Source organism: Acipenser ruthenus, chromosome 6 (assembly GCF_902713425.1).
Source record: "Acipenser ruthenus chromosome 6, fAciRut3.2 maternal haplotype, whole genome shotgun sequence".
NCBI lineage: Eukaryota > Metazoa > Chordata > Actinopteri > Acipenseriformes > Acipenseridae > Acipenser > Acipenser ruthenus.
This window is the reverse complement of record NC_081194.1, coordinates 45005949-45024501: the sequence shown is the minus strand read 5'-3', so window position 1 is coordinate 45024501 and position 18553 is coordinate 45005949. Positions and strand designations below refer to the sequence as shown.

General features: G+C 38.2%; 1 protein-coding gene across 4 annotated transcripts in view; it reads left to right on the top strand.

Moving 5' to 3' along the window:
• Positions 1-18553, top strand: part of LOC117411327 (disrupted in schizophrenia 1 protein) — a 158304-nt gene that overhangs the window by 117159 nt on the left and 22592 nt on the right. The gene's annotated exons all lie outside the window — the stretch shown is intronic.

The window sequence follows — 18553 nt, the reverse complement described above, 5'->3', positions numbered from 1 at the left end:
GATTTTGGTTTCATCTGACCAGAGCACCTTCTTCCACATGTTTGGTGTGTCTCCCAGGTGGCTTGTGGCAAACTGTAAACGACACTTTTTATGGATATCTTTAAGAAATGGCTTTCTTCTTGCCACTCTTCCATAAAGGCCAGATTTGTGCAGTATACGACTGATTGTTGTCCTATGGACAGAGTCTCCCACCTCAGCTGTAGATCTCTGCAGTTCATCCAGAGTGATCATGGGCCTCTTGGCTGCATCTCTGATCAGTCTTCTCCTTGTATGAGCTGAAAGTTTAGAGGGACGGCCAGGTCTTGGTAGATTTGCAGTGGTCTGATACTCCTTCCATTTCAATATTATCGCTTGCACAGTGCTCCTTGGGATGTTTAAAGCTTGGGAAATCTTTTTGTATCCAAATCCGGCTTTAAACTTCTCCACAACAGTATCTCAGACCTGCCTGGTGTGTTCCTTGTTCTTCATGATGCTCTCTGTGCTTTAAACAGACCTCTGAGACTATCACAGTGCAGGTGCATTTATACGGAGACTTGATTACACACAGGTGGATTCTATTTATCATCATTAGTCATTTAGGTCAACATTGGATCATTCAGAGATCCTCACTGAACTTCTGGAGAGAGTTTGCTGCACTGGAAGTAAAGGGGCTGAATAATTTTGCACACCCAATTTTTCAGTTTTTTATTTGTTAAAAAAGTTTGAAATATCCAATAAATTTCGTTCCACTTCATGATTGTGTCCCACTTGTTGTTGATTCTTCACAAAAAATTACAGTTTCATATCTTTATGTTTGAAGCCTGAAATGTGGCAAAAGGTCGCAAAGTTCAAGGGGGCCGAATACTTTCGCAAGGCACTGTAAGTTATTTATATTGCACACCTTGGTTAATCATGTATATTGTGATAAGTGAAAAAAAAAGAACCTCCATACGTCTTTTAAATACACTGGCTGCTTTGTTGCCACCTATTGAGGATTTGCGATTGTGGTTTTATCAGTTTAGTCTTAATTATAACTATGAATGTAGTTATGAAGTAAAAATAATAATAACATAGACGCTGTATCAGTACAGTATACCCATTCACTTGAATTCCGTATGTAGATACTACTGAATCAGAGCCGATTTATCTGTAAACACAGCCCTATAAATACACCTTAATATAATTAAAATAAACGGTAGAACGTAACTGACATCTGCCATATATTAACATTCTGCCGAAATTATATTTATGGTAGCTTTAATAAAACAAATTTGTTCATAAGTTTTACAAACTGCGTATAATTTATCTCGAGACTTTGAATTTTCCCATTGACTTGTCAACACATTGTGGCGGTAGGTTTATACTAGAAACACATACAAAAAAAAAACAAAGAGGCATTATTGCAGGCAAAAGACGCGGCGTGCTAGTTTTTTAAACAATAAAATAAAAGGTTAAACAAGCACTTTGCTCACAGAGTGAAAATAAAATATAAACAAAACAAATCACGAACACAATACACCACAGGTCCTTTAAGGTCAGGCTGGGCAGTAGCTTTGACGGTTCCTTTTTAAGTTGTGTTGTCCTTCTTTTATATCTACTCTCCACTGTCGCTGTCGTTCCTTCTCTGAACAGCCCAGCACGAACTGGATGCGCTGGAGGTTTTTATACAGGTGACCATTTCCCGATTAGCAACAATTTAAACAATTAACTAACTCGGCAGATGGCCACCTTCTGCACGAGTGTGTGTGTGTGTGTGTGTGTGCGTGCGTGTGCGTGTGCTGCATTTTTTTTTCCCAGCGTTGATGCAGCTGCAACAGTTCTTCAAAAAATGTTTTCTTAGTTTACAATATGTGTCTTTTTATACTGTAGTGTGTGTAAAATATCAGGCTTTCCAGTGTATTTACTGTGGTTTAAGTTACACCAGTTTGTGAAACTGATCGGCTAGACACCAGGGAAAAATGGCTGCTTTGAAAAATATCTTTTCCAAGACTGTACTCACGTTTCCATGTTAACAGCTGCCCCTAGTGGTGTGAATGTGTCATTTCAGGGTACAAAATTGGTGAAACTGGCATGTCACCCATATTGATTGGCTCATGGCGGTCATGTTTGTTGATGTAGGAACTTTTCCTGACCAATTTTTTTTTAGAGGACAGTACAAAGATAACGTATAACCAAGATTCACATGTCGGTCAAAGGGCTCATGAGGAGTTGTTGTTTAAGTGTTTTACTCAAAATCCAACATAGCTGCCACACCATGTGACCGATCCATTTTTCCTTAAGTAGAATCAACCGTGGACATGAGCGCACTATGTACAAAATTTTTCACAGTTGTACTAATTACCGTTCATGAGAAGAAGACTTTTGAATATTGTCCAAACTTTTCATTAAATCCAAGATGGCTGCCACACCATGTGACCAAAGGCCGCCATATTGACCACGACACAACATCCCATAGTCCTCTACATCCGTGTCAAATTTTGTGCATTTTGTTGCAGCCGATAAGAAGTTATATGCAGTTTTATAGCCAGTTGCGTATGTTGATGATGTCATGCAGCTTGGACGCCATGATTTTCACAGTAGCAACTTCCCTTGAACAAGCGTAACAGATGACCAGACTGAGGTGTTTTATTCCAATTTTTGTTTCAATCGGATAAGCGGTTTCAGAGAAGAAGATGTTTGAATTTTGATGATCTTATATTTTTATGGTAATTTTATGTCATTAATCAATGTGGTTGCCAAACCACAGAACCAATCATATTAACAACAGTTAATCATGGACTATCCCTCAACATGTATAGCAATTTTCAGAACTCTGCAGTTAGCGGTTTCCGATATATAGGCGTTTTAACAAATTCCGCAAATTCCAATATGGCTGCCGAACCATGTGACTTGCGCAAATTTGCTGAATATCACCGACTTTCATCCATAGGCATCTACCAGTGTACCGAATTTCGGGAGTTTTTGAGCATGTTTTGGCAGAAAAAAAATAAATAAATAATCCGAACAAAAACAATAGGCTTCCCCAGCCTACGGCTTAGAAGCCTAATAATCCTAACAAAAACAATAGGCTTCCCCAGCCTACGGCTTGGAAGCCTAATTATTTTGTGAAAGAAATGAATGCTTGCCTGTCTCAGGTCACACAATGTTTTAAATCCTTTGCAAATTTCAATGCCTGTGTCTGCCTTTCAGGTACGTGTTGATTCATTGCAAAAACTAGGTATTTTGTCTTTGAAACTCGAAATTTCGACTTTTAAAGTCAAAATTTCACCTTTAGAAACACAACATTTCAACATTTTACAACCAGCTGGGTCATGGGAAACGCCGGAGGAGGCAGAACTCGGAAATCTTGCTGACAGCACTGCTGCCTGAAGCGTCCGGGTTTTAATAAAGAAAATACATTTTCCCCACATTTATTATAGAATCATATCTGTTTGAAAAAGCAGAAGTTTGGAGTACGGATGTTTTACACGGGATTGATCAATAATGAATCTACGTTTCTCTTTAGGCAATATACAGTTTTTAATTAAGGCTGTTTTATCAATAAAGAGCGTCTTGCCCCATTGATCATTTTTATACTACATAGACAAATGTCTCTTTGAAAAAATACATAAGTTTGGAGCAATGCAAATTAAGTATTATGTGTTTTGAAAGACGAAATTTCACCTTTAAAAACACAAACTGTTGCCTTTTAAAGTCAAAATTTCGAGTTTTAAAGAAGACATTTTTAGTTTATTTTTTTTCTCCCATGGCCCTAGGGCTGTTCTGTATTTTCATGCTCTTATAAGTATGGCTTGAATTTTTCAGTGTTTATTTTCCTTTTAATGGTTTGCCTTGAAGTCTTAAGCCGCTACATACTAATTATGAGAACATTCTGTTAAATTAGCGGGAAAGAACAACACAACACAAAACTGACATATTGGAAGCGACCTAGTTCTCAGGCAAGTGTGAGAACGAAATGCAAGTTAAAGTAGCATCTGGGGGAAGTGATTAATGTCATTGCTTGCTCTTGTGTTCGAATAATGAAGAAGGTGAAACAGAATTAGCAAGTCAACCAGGACATTGTTTAGTAATTAACAACTTTTTCCAAGTTTAATTAAGATATTTAATCGGCTCAAAACACGGTCACGTGAACAAAAATAAAAACCTAAAACTTCAAGCTCTCATTCTTTCCATTTCAAAATACTGTATCTGCATCTTTCTAGTGCTGAATTCTTCAGCAGTTTTTCTGGCACTTACTGTCTTTACAAGTTAAGTAACTTTAATTCTGTCCTCTAGGGAGGACCTTTTGTTTCTCCACATTTTCTCTCTTCCTTTACAAGAGAACACCGGTGTTTTATTGATTACAGATAAAAGACTGCTAAAATGGTTACCGTATTCCTTTGAATTTAGGATGTACCATTTAAAAACATATTTTACTTATAACAATAGCCCTGTGTAAGGGTGCTTAATACGGGTTTGAGTCCGTTGCTGGGTAAGAGAATTGTGGTTGCTGGTTGCGTTAGAAAGGTGGTCGCTTAATACAGTTAAATAAAAGCACAAATATCATTGGGAGGAATTTAAAGTGGACTAAGTAAAGGTGGTCGCATGAGCAGGTTTGACTTTGTGTATATATACAGTATGTGTATATATATATATATATATATATATATATAATATAATATTTGAGGCAGCTTAGCTCTTAGGATGGCTTTGTTTGGTAGCACAAATGCAGCCGCCCTAGTTCCAGCAATAACAAACGTGTCCTGCTCCAGAGCTGGCTTTGTGAGGGCTTTGTTGCTCTACTGTGAACGCATCTGTCCCTGAGTAAGCTCACACAGAGGCACGTTGTGCGCAACGGCCCCAGTGTCATTTAGCTGGCTCCTTGAGAACAGGATGCATAAACACACTAAGCTGAAGCCACAGACATGACAGGATGGAGAGTTCAGAGTCGGTGCTTGATACTGTTTTTTCAATCATCTAATCTGGGCAGTTTCACTCCTGCAGAGTATCCGAGATATTTATCTTGGTAACTGCTAATAAGAGTCTACAAGTACTAGTATGAAAAGTGCAATTGTCTGATAATATGACATTAAAACAGAGAACCAACAAAATACTACAGTTTACTTTATATGATATGTATTAGTTTATTACTGTATTACCCTCTGTATTATGTTTACTTGAAATGGGTCATGCGTACTTTAATAACAATACATAACAAACTTGTTAAGATAAAGATTGTAAGATACTTCAGATGTATTTATAGTAAAAAATACATGTTTTTTAAATGTCTTTAAACAGCTATATACAGTTTCGTAAGCCAGGGAAGGCACAATTTTCAGCTGAGATACTTCTTTAAACCATGCAAGTTCAGTGTCTCTCTGATCACCGGTGTCAACTTTGGTACTCAGGACGTCACAGGCACAATCACAAGCACAAGCACAAACAACAACCTTTTAGTTCTGCTGTCTTTGTCCCGGGGTTTATTTATTTATTTATTTTTTGCAGCTCCCTCCTGCCCATCTTGCCCCAAGCTCAATCGACTTCTCTCAGCCAATACAGTCCCCTTTTATGCTTCCAAACTCCATCTCCTCAATTAGTGATGCACCTACCACTACTTGACAGGTGGACCCCTTAATCAGCGTATTGACTAGGTGAAGATTGGAAGCATCTGAGTCGCTGTCCTTACCAAAATGTTGGCCTTAGACACTATGTCTGAGCCATCTTAGTAAAGTAAAGAAATCAGCCCTCTTCTACAATTTCATAAACAGTGTTTCACCTCCAATACTGTAACCCGGGTCAAAGCGTGTCGAACCACATCCTGAGGTGGGTCGCTGCGACCCAGGTACGTGGTTTCACACTATGTGGGATTGTGACCCAGGTAGCCAGAACCCTGGTCGGGACCTGGGTAAGAGTGCCAGTGTGAAAGGGCTTTAGAGAGTATCACAGCCAAACAACCACATTTTCACTGTAGGACTACTCACACCGATACCCACTTCATTTTTTTTGCAAAAACAACGAATATGTCTTAACTTTTGACAACTGACCAAGGCTGCGGCCGGTTAGGCATGAAGCCAGAGGGTGCTAAGAATCACCGGGTTACGATTTTAGGCTGCCACAGAACACTGACCCTGGCCACATACAACTGCAGATCTCTTTCAGGTGAAGCAAGACTTCAAGAGTTGGAAGAAGAACTTGGGATATCAAAGGACTAAGCGAAGTACGGCGAAAAGACGAAGGACTACTAGAACTCAAGAGTGGACATCTTCTCTTCTACCGAGGCACTACAGATGGACGAACAGGAGGTGTTGGATTCATTGTCCACAAGAGAATCAAAAATAACGTAGTAGAGATTGACAGCGCGTCAGAATGAAAGTTTCAAGGAAGTATGAACTTCAGGACATCCAAGTATATGAACCAACAACAAGCTATTCGGATGAAGAAGTCGAAGATTTTTATGAAGTACAAGCACTACACGAAAATGGGAAGAGCCACTATAAGTTCATCATCGTTGACTTCAACGCCAAAATAGGAACCGAGCAAGAAGACGAAAATTCAGTCGGCAAATTTGTACATGGCGACAGGAACGAGAGGGGCGACTAGTCGAATTTGCAGAGAACAAGAACTTATTCATTATGAACACCTTCTTCCAAAAGAAACCCATCACGAAATGGACATGGAGAGGACCCAATGGAGTGAAGAATGAAATTGACTACATACTCACCAACAAGACGCACCCCGTACAAGATGTCTCAGTACCAAACAATTTTAACAAAGGAAGTGACCACAGACCCGAGAGAGCGAAACTTGTGATGATGAAATCCAACACAATCAACGTGGAAATGCTCCAGGACCAAAGCCTGGTGTTTCAACTGGAACTGAAAAATAGATTCAGCGCTCTTCAAGATCTGCAAAAAGATGAAGCAATTGAGGGAAACAAGATCTATGAGGAAGTGACGCAAGTAATTGCAGAAATAGCAAAAAAACATTGCTGAAACATAGAGTACAAAATGCGACCAGAAGATCACGCAAGAGACAAAAGACTTCATGAAGAAAAGAAGGGAAATGAAACAAACAGCAGCCCTGAAGTCAAAGATTGAATACATTGAGCTCTGCAAGACAGTAAGAAAGTGCATTACTGAGGATACATGGTCGTTTTAACTGTAGGTTGATAGAGAAAACTATTGAAAACAACTGTAGCATGAAGAAAGCAAAACAAAGACTGATTGTTCGGGAAAAAACAGATTTTAGCAATCAAACAAGAGGATGGGACTGTCATCAAGAACCGCAAATTTATTTTGAAGAGAGTCGAAGACTTTTACAGAAAATGATATCAAGATGAAAAGAGCAACGTAGCAGATGACGAAGACGAGACGGAAAAAACACAACCCGAAGAAGTAGTTCCAGATGTTCTACCGGAAGAAGTGAAACTTGCTATCAAACATATGAAGACAGGAGAGGCACCCGCAGAAGACGGTATAACGATTGACATCGTAAAAGAAGGTGGTGAAGAAGTGACAAAAATACTGTTGTGTATTTTTACAGATTGTATTAAGCAAAAGAAAGTGCCAAACGACTGGAACAACACATTTACATAAGAAAGGAGATAAAGAAGACCACAGACCTATTAGCTTACTTCCTATAATCTACACATTTTTTACCAAGGTACTCACCAACAGACTTCAACATAAATTTGACTCGGCACAATCAAATGAGCAAGCAGGATTCAGGAATGGATTTAGCACAATGGATCATCTTCAAGTTGTACGGCAAGTGATTCATACCAGCAACGAGTATGAACTACCACTGTGCTTGGGATTCATCGACTATGAAAAAGCCTTTGACTCTGTTTACACAAGATCTGTATTAAGCTCTCTGAAAAAAACAAGGAATTGAGAAAACGTACAGAGACTTGATCAGCACCATATACAAGAATGCAACATCCACAGTAAGACTCCATAAAAACAGAGACAAAATCAAGATTAAAAAAAGAGTTTGTCAAGGAGATACAATTTCCCCAAAGCTCTTCACGGCCACCCTAGAAGACATTTACAAAACACTGAATTGGGAAAATAAGGGGATGAAGATCAATGGAGCCTACTTGAATCACCTACATTTGCTGATGACTCAAGTCATGTTCAATAAATATACCACTCCACAGGCAATTTGAAGTCAATGGAATCAAGCTTGAAGAAGTCAATAACTATGTATACTTAGGACAGTTAGTTTTGGCAACAGAGAACCAAATGTGCAAAATCAAAAGATGAGCAACAATGGGCTGGAGTGCCTTTGGAAGATTAAGCATGGTTCTAAAAGGGAAACTACCCTTATGCCTCAAGAGGAAAGTCTTCGACTAAAGTGTGCTGCCAGTGCAAACTTACGAATGCAAGACCTGGACCCTCAATGCAAAAATGACTCAACCGAGTATGGAAAGATGCATGCTGGGAATAGCAAGAATAGACAGGAAAATGAAGGAAAGGATAAGAGCGCAAACAAAAGTATGCAATGTTATTATGAGAGCGAAAAAACTGAAATGGCAATGGGCTGGACATGTAGCAAGAAGAAAAGACCATCGCTGGACCAAGGAGACCCTAGACTGGATCCCAAGAGATATACAGCGACCAAGAAGAAGACCTCCAGGAAGATGGCAAGATGAAATTAGGAAGCATGCTGGAGTAACGTGGATGAGGGATGCAGCAGACAGGCTTTTGTGGAAGAATTGTGGGAAGGCCTTCATCCAGCAGTTGATTGAAAAAGGCTAAGATGATGATGACACATTCTCTTAATTGTCTTTAGTAAAATGTATTTTTTTTTCTTAAATTAAAATTGTTATCCTGTGATGAAAATATTGTTTTTGATCTACTGTATGTATATTAATGTTGTTATCTGAGGTTAAACTAACATAAAGCCTACTTTAATGCAGACATGCAGGGACCATGTTCATTTACAATAGTATTTAGCAAAATATAAGCTTAATTTTATACAAAACATATTTTTTCTGCATTGATTTAACATATGTAAAGGTAAGATAACTTTAGCGCTTTGTATTTCTGTGACTTCACAAAAAAATAAATTGTGTTTTGTAATTCAGTTATTATTTGCAACGTTATTAAAAACAGGTTTCTAATGGGGGGGGAGGGGGGGAGGATTTTAAGTAGCTGCAAGAAATAACCATATTCTGGACCACTAGGGGCCCTAATATGGAGTAGAGGTGTAAAGCAGGAGTTCCTGAATCTTTTAAAATAATCTTTAGCAATCCTTTAAAATCATTCTTTTAAAACGTCGCTTTTTGTTTGTTTTAATAAGTTTAACGTTATATCTGCTATTTTATTTGATATATCCGTGGCTGTCAGTCATACTTACTTTGTAATGCCACCAAAGCCGTCAAGCAAAAAATCGATGGCTGCTGATCCAGGTACACCTGCTCCTGGGCCGAGCGCTGTTGCACGAGAAAGCGGAGGGGGGCCTGGCTACAGCTCCACCATGCTTGACGATTTCCGGAGGATCGTCAGGGAAGTTATCCGAGATGAGATTGCTATGCTTAGATCCGAAATTCAATTGGCAATTGCTCCCATTAAAGCCGCGTTGTCTGAGTGCTCTGAAAAAGTTAGAGAGGTGGAGGGCTCCGTGAATGTGTTTGACGCCCGCCTTGCTGGGGTTGAATCAGCCTGCAGCTTGCTTGCTTCTGAAAATAACAAGCTCCTTGCTAAAATTGACGACCTGGAGAACCGAAGTAGGAGAAATAATCTGCGCGTCGTTGGAATTCCGGAGGGGATGGAGGAAGGCAGACCAACAGAGTTTATGTCGAGCTTCTTTCAAGAAGTGTTATGGTTGAAATGTGCGCATCAGACTGACTTGCAAACGGCGCGTCATGTATCCCGGGGAATTTAGTTTTGGTGCCACGGAGAACACCAAAACACAACACAACATAAAAACAGATAAAGGATTGTTTGAACCGTGAACTTTGTTGCATAATAGGTTCTTCTGTCTGTCTTTAGGCTACAGTGGCATATCCAGGGATTGGATGTCTAAGAGATTTTCCAGGCAACATCATAATTTAAGAAATTATTAAGATGAACTAAGGTTTATTATTGAATTAATGTTAGTGTTTGTAAAGTTTAAACCATATATTGTAGTGATATTGTACCAATAATCTTCGTGAAATCATACTGTATTATGTAATTGCATCCATCATTAAATTTCAAGTCCAGTTTACCATTAAAAAAAAAACACTTGAAGCGGCCATCTGTTTGCAGCATTTGTGTAACTTGTATATTACCCTAGTTTGGATTAGCGCTGATGGAATATCCTGCATTAGATCAAGTGTTATCGTGTTAAATGAGACTTGATCTTAAGAAGGCTTGACTGTACATTTATTATTTAGTATCTACCCTAGCTATAGGGCTATTTGAATGTTGTGGATATGGTAGGACAGATAACAATATTAGTGCTGTCAACACTTTGGGGGAATTTTGACACCATATTCCAACATGTTCACAAATATGTAAATATGTGTCTTTACAATTTACAATATCTAGGGTAGCAGGTGCCAGATTACCAGCACTAAAGCATTGATAAATGAGAAACTGTATTCTCGGGTTAGAGAACTCACAACAGGAATGAAATAAACAGTAGCTAGCTCCACTTGTTTTTATTATACACAAGTTTAATTAGTTTATTTAATTTTTTTTTTACGTTTTCAGATCACATACAAGTGGCATTACCTAACAACATTGGGATATATAAGATAGCTATTAAACTACTGATATGCCTTAAGCAGCAGCTCTCAATCTGTGGTCCGTCGGCTCTCTTCAGGTGGTCCGTGGAACGGTTACATAATTACGGAAAGGAAGTGGCAGCAAAGTTTATAGATCCCATTGCAAACCCAAAATTTGAGTTTTCGTGTATTACTGTCACAGGGCATGCATTGGGTTGAAGGCACAAAGCAAAGCTGAGTGCCTTCAACCAACCAAGCTGTATCTTAATGCCACACAACGCACAAGCCCTGGAGTGTGTTATACCACTTATAAAATGGACACAATTTAAAAATAAATGTTTTTTTTTAAAATTTTATTTAAAAAAAAAAAAAGAACAATTTTATTATATTTATATTGTATATCCTTCCGCTTTGGAGAAAAAAATAGCCCCTCAAACAAGGTTCTGTTTGTTGTAAACATTAAACTGGAGGTTTTCAATGTTTCCTTCTGTTGTAATTAATTAAAAAGTGTAATTCTAGCCACTTATCTACTGACATACCTCCAAAAAGATCAAATGTGACGAAAGGAATGTCACTCATTTTTAAAAACTTTCAAAGATCTCTCACAACAATGTGTATATTTTTTGTCAGTTTAATATGTTGTGTATTGCTAATTTATTAATCGAACTGTGCTTCGGCAAAAAATAAGTTCTGCCGTGCATTGTAGTATTTAATTGCATGGTAAAAAATCCTTAACAGCCAATCAGCGTGCAGCATCCAAACATTCTGTTTTCTAAATAAAGATTATAGCTGGAGATTCGTAGCTCTGACTATACTGGTACCTCATGGATGTAACTTCACAGATTATTAATTAACATAAATCAATTTATTGTGTAATTATCAATTTAAAAATAAAACAATCCGTTTTTTTTTTCCTCTTGGTAAATTTGTGTTATGAAAAGTAAACTAGAACCATTCTTTAAAACTCCAATCTTAAAATAACAGGCCCACACATGGTATTTAAACAAAGAAAGGTAAGTCTACGGTTATTCTTAATATTATAGTGTTTTTTTATGTACTTATTTTTCAGTAAGCTGTATGTTTATTGTGTGGTCAAAAATGTAGGTGGTCAGTGAACAAAAAAGTTTAAGAACCACTGCCCTAAGAAGTTCAGTAACCTGCCATGTGTGCGTGACAGAATTAGCAAGTCCTGCCTTTCATACAGTAAATGGCATCACGCAGTCAGCATGGTCAGCAATTTACCTTTTAGAACTGATAACGATTCATTTGAAGTGCAAAACAAAATGGGCAAAATTGTGTAGCTTAATTAGTATTAATTGTACTACTTAAGGCATAGTGTGTAGTGTCCAAAAATGTATGTGGATGAAAGATGTGTTTCCAGCTAAGTTTTAACAAGAAGATTCTACACACAAGGGCGTAGGTTTGGTTTGAACATTGGTGGGGACACCATTTTTTAGGGGGGCGGAGTCGCGGTTGCTAGGGGGGTTCGGGGGCATGCCCCCCCAGGGAAGAATTTTTTTAGGAGACAGCTGTTAAATGGTCACTTCTGGTGGCTTGAAATGAATGCTGGACATGAATCGCGGACAATCTGATTGACATGAAGTTGGCTGGTATACAATTAAAACACTATGATAAAGTGTCCCTCCTGGAAGCTGGTTTGACATCCCTGCTATAGAATTACTAATAACCTGAATTATAACCTATCCCAGCCTTTCTGTAAGCTACCAATACCCCTGCCGCTACAAGCATGAGCACATGCACGCTTACGTGGCCTGCCTCTCCTGTGTCTGTGCTGCTGCTCGTACCTGGGGGCATTGCTTCATTCACCTGATAAAATAATAAATTGATGCATGCCATATAAAGAGAAAATATATGGCTATGCTAACTTTATTTGCTGAGTATTACTATACAGCATTAGCCTACTATCATATCACAATGTGCCTCAAACAATAATATATCTCAAAACTGAGTCTAACACTTTCACTGTTATAATCACTAAGTCATTACAGACCTCACCTGCGACCCTGTTGCTCCACCTGCCTCTGTACTGCTTTTACCAGGTTGCACTGCTTCATTTGCCTGATAAAATGATAAATTGATGCATGCTATTTAGAGAGGAAGTATCACTCTGCTAACTTCATTAGTAAATTATTTTTACATTTGCTATGAGAATCATTATCAATTGTGTTTATTACTTTAATAACATCATCCTACTTACACTTTGACTTTTTGTAAAAAAAACTTTATGTCCATCTTTCTTTTTTTGGCTGCGATTATGCTTTAGTCACCTAAAGCCAAACTGAAGTGATTAGCTAACATTAGTTGGTTGACGATATCAAAACATGCTCACGCACACTCACACTCTCTCTCTGTCACACACACACACATATAATGATTTAGCTGTGAAACAAGCTAGCTAGCCACCAAGGATGTGGGGTTAGCAGCTAGCAATGGGTCGCTAACGTAATAAACCTACTTACCTAGCCATTAGGTAGGTAGGTAGGTTTATTCACTCTTATGTTGCTGACAACCTGACAATACCTTCAGCCCCGGCACCTGGCTTTCATTCAGTCAGTGGCTCACACTCATATCAGACTGACCGGCAAGCGGCAGCTTCAGATGAATGTCTTTCCAGAGTCCAGCCTAAGCCAGCGGTTCCCAACCTTTTTTTACTCATGCCCCACTGAAATTTATTTTTATAGTTGCCGCCGCCCCCCCCCCCCCCCTGTTTAATTTGACTTTTTAATATATATATTTTTATTACTGCCTATATAATATAGTGTGTCTATTTAGCCGTCTGGATAGTCACACTGTCCATTCAATCAAATACATATGTTCGTGTTCGCTTTTTACACACACGATACAAAAATATCAAGCAAGGAGTAAGTTAGTTACAAAGGGAGGAAGGAGGAGGATAGAAATAATGTGACAACGCATTAACCAACAAACACAAACTAAATATCGAATTAAACTGATTATATGTATTCTTATTTTTTTTAAATAAATGTGAAAATTGTGGCACAATGTACACCGTTTAAGAATGACTAGAATCTTTTTTATTTTAAACCCGGATAATTACCTTTCACTCCCGAGTCCTTGTGCACTTTCGCGCTTCAATGAAAACAACACACTCTCCTTGGTCCCTGACGTCAGCCGCGCACTGAGTCAGTGTTACAGTGATGCATTATGGAATTTGTAGTTTTCTTGTCTGCTGATTACACCCCAAAACCCCACCAAACACCTACAAATACCAGGGTGCCATTCTTTTTAAAGCTACAGGTATCTCTTTTTCTCTCTTTAATAACTCGCTGCACTCAAAGGGCGAAATCGGGAGTATCATTTAGCACGTCACTGTTATTATTACTAGTACGTTATTATTCAAACGTTCACCACGCCCCCTTGGAAGGTTTCACGCGCCCCCCCACCCCCCCGTTTAGGAACCTACGGCCTAAGCCAATCAAATTAGCATTTTTTTTTTGTTTGTTTTTTTTCTTGGAGGAGGGAGGAGCAATGATGGGATCTTGAGAGAGTTAACCCTTTGTGGAGCGGATAAAATGACTTGACAAAAGACGTTTCAGATTTATCAAAATTATTGGTTGGCACAATTCAACAGTCCCTTGACATTGGTAGGGACATGTCCCTACCGTCCCTAGCTAAATCTACGCCGGTGTCTACACATCTAATGGAAGTTGTTTGCATTCCAAGGGGTGCTTAGGGTAACTATTATAGAGCAGCTTATTTTGTCTATAAGCATATGAGAGAATTAAATGTTTCGGTTGGTGTGACAAATGTAAGTCAATTTATGTGGTAAATGGTTGTGGAACTCTGTATCCAGTTTAGTGTGCAATATTTTCAATACCAGATCTAAATCAGATCTTTAATGCACGTGTTCTGTGGCTGTGTCAAGTTGGCTTGCAGCTGGAATTTAAAATAAGTTTTCAAAATATTAATGCCAAATGTTATGTATATTGCATAAATGAATTATACAGTTTAAAAAATGTCCCTGGCCAGTTGAGGTAAGAATGTCAGTGTCGCATCATTTGGCTGAGGATGATGGGTCTGTTACGAATGTTGCATCATTTGGATAACATTCAAATGTGATTCAGGTTAGGGAAAACAATACATACTTGTTATGTTATTTCACTAAATACTACACATTTTTAGCAACCCCTTAAGATACAGTTTGACTGGGAAAATATAGTAGCGATTACGCTGGCCAGCTCAATGACACTTTGGGGTGTCTATTTTAATTATCTTAACAGTGGCAGATCTATATACAGCTGTCTTCAAATTTCTTTTTCACTGCATTTCATTGTACATCGTAATGTTAAGTTGGAAAATAAACTAAACTTTGGGAGAAACACCAGCAGGACTATTAGAGCCGAGTTATTAAGAATCACCAATGTTTAGATCAAATACCCTGCTGTACCGTAAGCTGTGTCAGCTCTACTAAGAGCCTGTGGCAGGTTGGCTTATGGTGATGTCAGGACCAGGAAGTAACACACAGGCAGACAGCAGTGTTGCTGGGTGAGTCGCAATTATGCTCTTATTTATAAACAAAATAAACTTAACAAACACAAAAGAAAACGGCGTGGGGGTCAAAACAAACAAACACTAAATAATCAAAAACACCAAACAAATACCGAGCGTGCAGGTATTAGTTGTTTTCTGTAATTACTTTGAACCACAACAATACGCCATCTCCGGACTCTCTCTCTCCCTGCACAGCCCAAACCTCAGTTTTTATAGATGTGGCTGCCTTCAGATTAGCCCTCAATTATCCAATCTGTATACAGCCACATTCTGCACGAGGTTAAATAAAACACAAGACAGGGTTTTCGCCGTCATACTTTATACCATAATAATACAAAAATAAAATGCACCTATACATAGGGGCTGGGTGTACCCCGTCACAGAGCCCTATCACAAAAAATCTGTCAGTCCATTCTATAATGGTTTTATTTTTGTACCTCTGGTTCATTTTTATTCACAAATAACACATTTCACAGACAACATTACAAGCCAAATGCTAACAAATCTGTCTACTTCAGTTTGTGCTTGTTTATATTGTTACTGCTATATATCCTGCCAGATCTTCACAGCTGAAGTGAAAAGATTAACATCACCATGGCTCATTCATTTCTTTCAATTTGTTATAATTGAAAAGCAAAAATGTTAAATATTAATACAAGAAGAACAAATTGTACCAAGGGAATTGACAAAAAAAAATGTTTTGGTTAAACCAACCAGAATGTGAGCCTGGAGATATTTTCCAGCATTTAAAAGTTAACTTTTAAAAAGAAAATACCCAATCTCCTTCATTCCTTTTTGGATATTTATTGTATCTGACAGGAGTGCTTCTGTGATGCAACTATGATATAGCTCAGTCAATCAGAATCCATTCAGGTTAGGCATTGTCAGCTGAAGTCATTCTGACAGTAAATAGTAAACCTTACCACTGTGATCTTGTTTAAATTATAATTTTTTCATAAATAATAAAAGTGGCTTCTCAAAATTCATACGTTATTATGCAGTGTGAAGTAAATGCATTTCAAGACAGCATTTGAACTTTCAAAGCATTTTATCAGCTTCCAGACAGACAGCCTCATGTAATAAAATTATTTTTGTGAGAATACACACAGCAAACAGCAGTTCTCAGCTCCCAACGTCACATATGGAGGTCCAGTCACTTTGGAATTACAATGGTGGTTTCATACATTGTCAGTGCATAACCTAGTAAACAGTATGCATCTTTCATTACTAATTTTAATTAAAGTTAAACTGTAAAGTCTTCTGAGTGGGTGTGTGTCGAAAAATCATTGTCAGCAGTCAAGATTCTTATTACTTTCTTTTAAATCTCCCAATAAGGTGTTTTGGGGTGAATTTAAAACCACAAAGCCTATAATGTATTAGTTATACACACTGTACTCTTTGTGCTTTATAACACAGACCTAATATCTGGTAAACCACAGCATCCACTTTACTTTGGTTAACTGTGAGACAGGATATTCCATAGTCAAGGTATGCAATACAAAAGGTTAACCGTTGTGGGTTAATAGTTTTCCATGATTAACCAGTATAATATCATATGTATAAGAATATAGGGGATAAATACTGTATTGAGTAAACCTTTCTCCTTAACTTCAATTAACACGGTCATCCTAAAAAAGGAAGCAAAAACTGTTGTTTCATTTATTTGCTTAAGACCATCAAGAGAAAGATATACAAAAGGGCATGTTTAATTAACAAGGCTTGATTAGCAAAATGCCTTTGAGTAAATGTATTTTCACCTATCAATAAACATCATTCAGCAGTGGGCTCGATATGAAAGCAGTCACTCAGGATTCTCAAAAGTATTTATATTGTACTGTAATGATGACAATCCAATTAGATGCCTTTGCAGGGTTATCAGCCATTAATAATGTCTAATACTGACAGGGATGGTCGTGTTCAGAGACAGTAGCAAAACATACATAAACAATAATATTCAATATAACTTCAACAAAAAATAAAAAAATAAAAATCCTGATGTGATTGCTTTGCAAAGGCATCAGAATGTCACTCATATGCCTTGTACATCTACTGTATATGTGTTGTGAATATATGTTGTGGCTGTGCTGTTCCAACACACACTTGTTTGAAAGCTCGCCAACACCTTTGGGTTTTCTGGTTGCCTCTTATAAGGAGATACTGGTTGTTTGTCAGCCAGTGTGTGAGGTCTCGTGGAAAGTCTTTAGGATTTAATGTGATTAAGACTACAACCCCCTTGCATGGTTTCTATTGATTTAACCTACTGGTTAATAACAGAGCTTATCTTACCCAAAATGTCCTGAATTCCTACCTCCCTCTTGCATCCGTTGTAGACGTATCTCTGTTTCGGGTGGAGAGGGGGGTGGGGGTCGAAGTTCCATCACCCGGCCTTGGTTGACTCCTGACAGCTCAGAGTTTCCCTTCAAGGAAGCTCCTGCCCAGAGGTTGAGATACTGAGCCAAACTGTCTAAAACATTCCAACATACAGTACAATATCACTCAGCCATCAGTGTGTGGCAATCTTCAACTACAGTATGCAATGAAAGTGATTACGGGTGACATGTAATTATGCTTTAAAATCTGTAATTCTGCTTTATTTTCAAGTCAATCCAGCTCCCAACTATGTTGGTCCAGTTCTTATATATGAGGCTAATTAAGGCAGTATAAACAATAACTATGTCACACTTCAGAATCATGTGCGAAGGAAAAGGGAGAGGAAAAACAGCATAACCAGCTAAATGAGTGCACCAATGCATCAAATATATAGGAACTGGACTCAACATAGTTTTCAGGTGGTTTGACTTCAGCCTAAACAAGGTAGTTCCAGTTTCCTGTTTCCAAGTACATCATTGCCAATACTGTAGTGAAATTACAGATTTTAAAGCAGAATTGTGTTGCCTGTAATCACTTTCGTTGTAGTCGAAGAGCGATGGTTGATGTATATTGTATGTTGGAATGTCTTAGACAATTTGGCCCAAGATTTCACCACCTGGACCGCCAGGAGGATCCTGGAGGGGAGAACTCTGAGCTGTCAGAAGTCAGGCCATGGAACTTTGCCTGCAAATTACAGTAGAATACAGTATCTAGTGAATGGGTCATCTAATGTTGATGAAACTTGTTGTTGACATTCAGTAGCACATGTACATTACCAACCAATAAAAATCAGGACAGTATTGATACACACTGTAGTCTATTCATTTGATAATTGTATACCAAGGTTGTGGAAATCAAAGTGTTTTTTTATGTATTTTAAAGTATGTAAACCACCTTTGTAATGCGTTTTTAATCATTTAAAGTAAGGTACTTTTCAGTTCAGGCTCTGTTTAGATTAATTGCATGGACTCAATGATT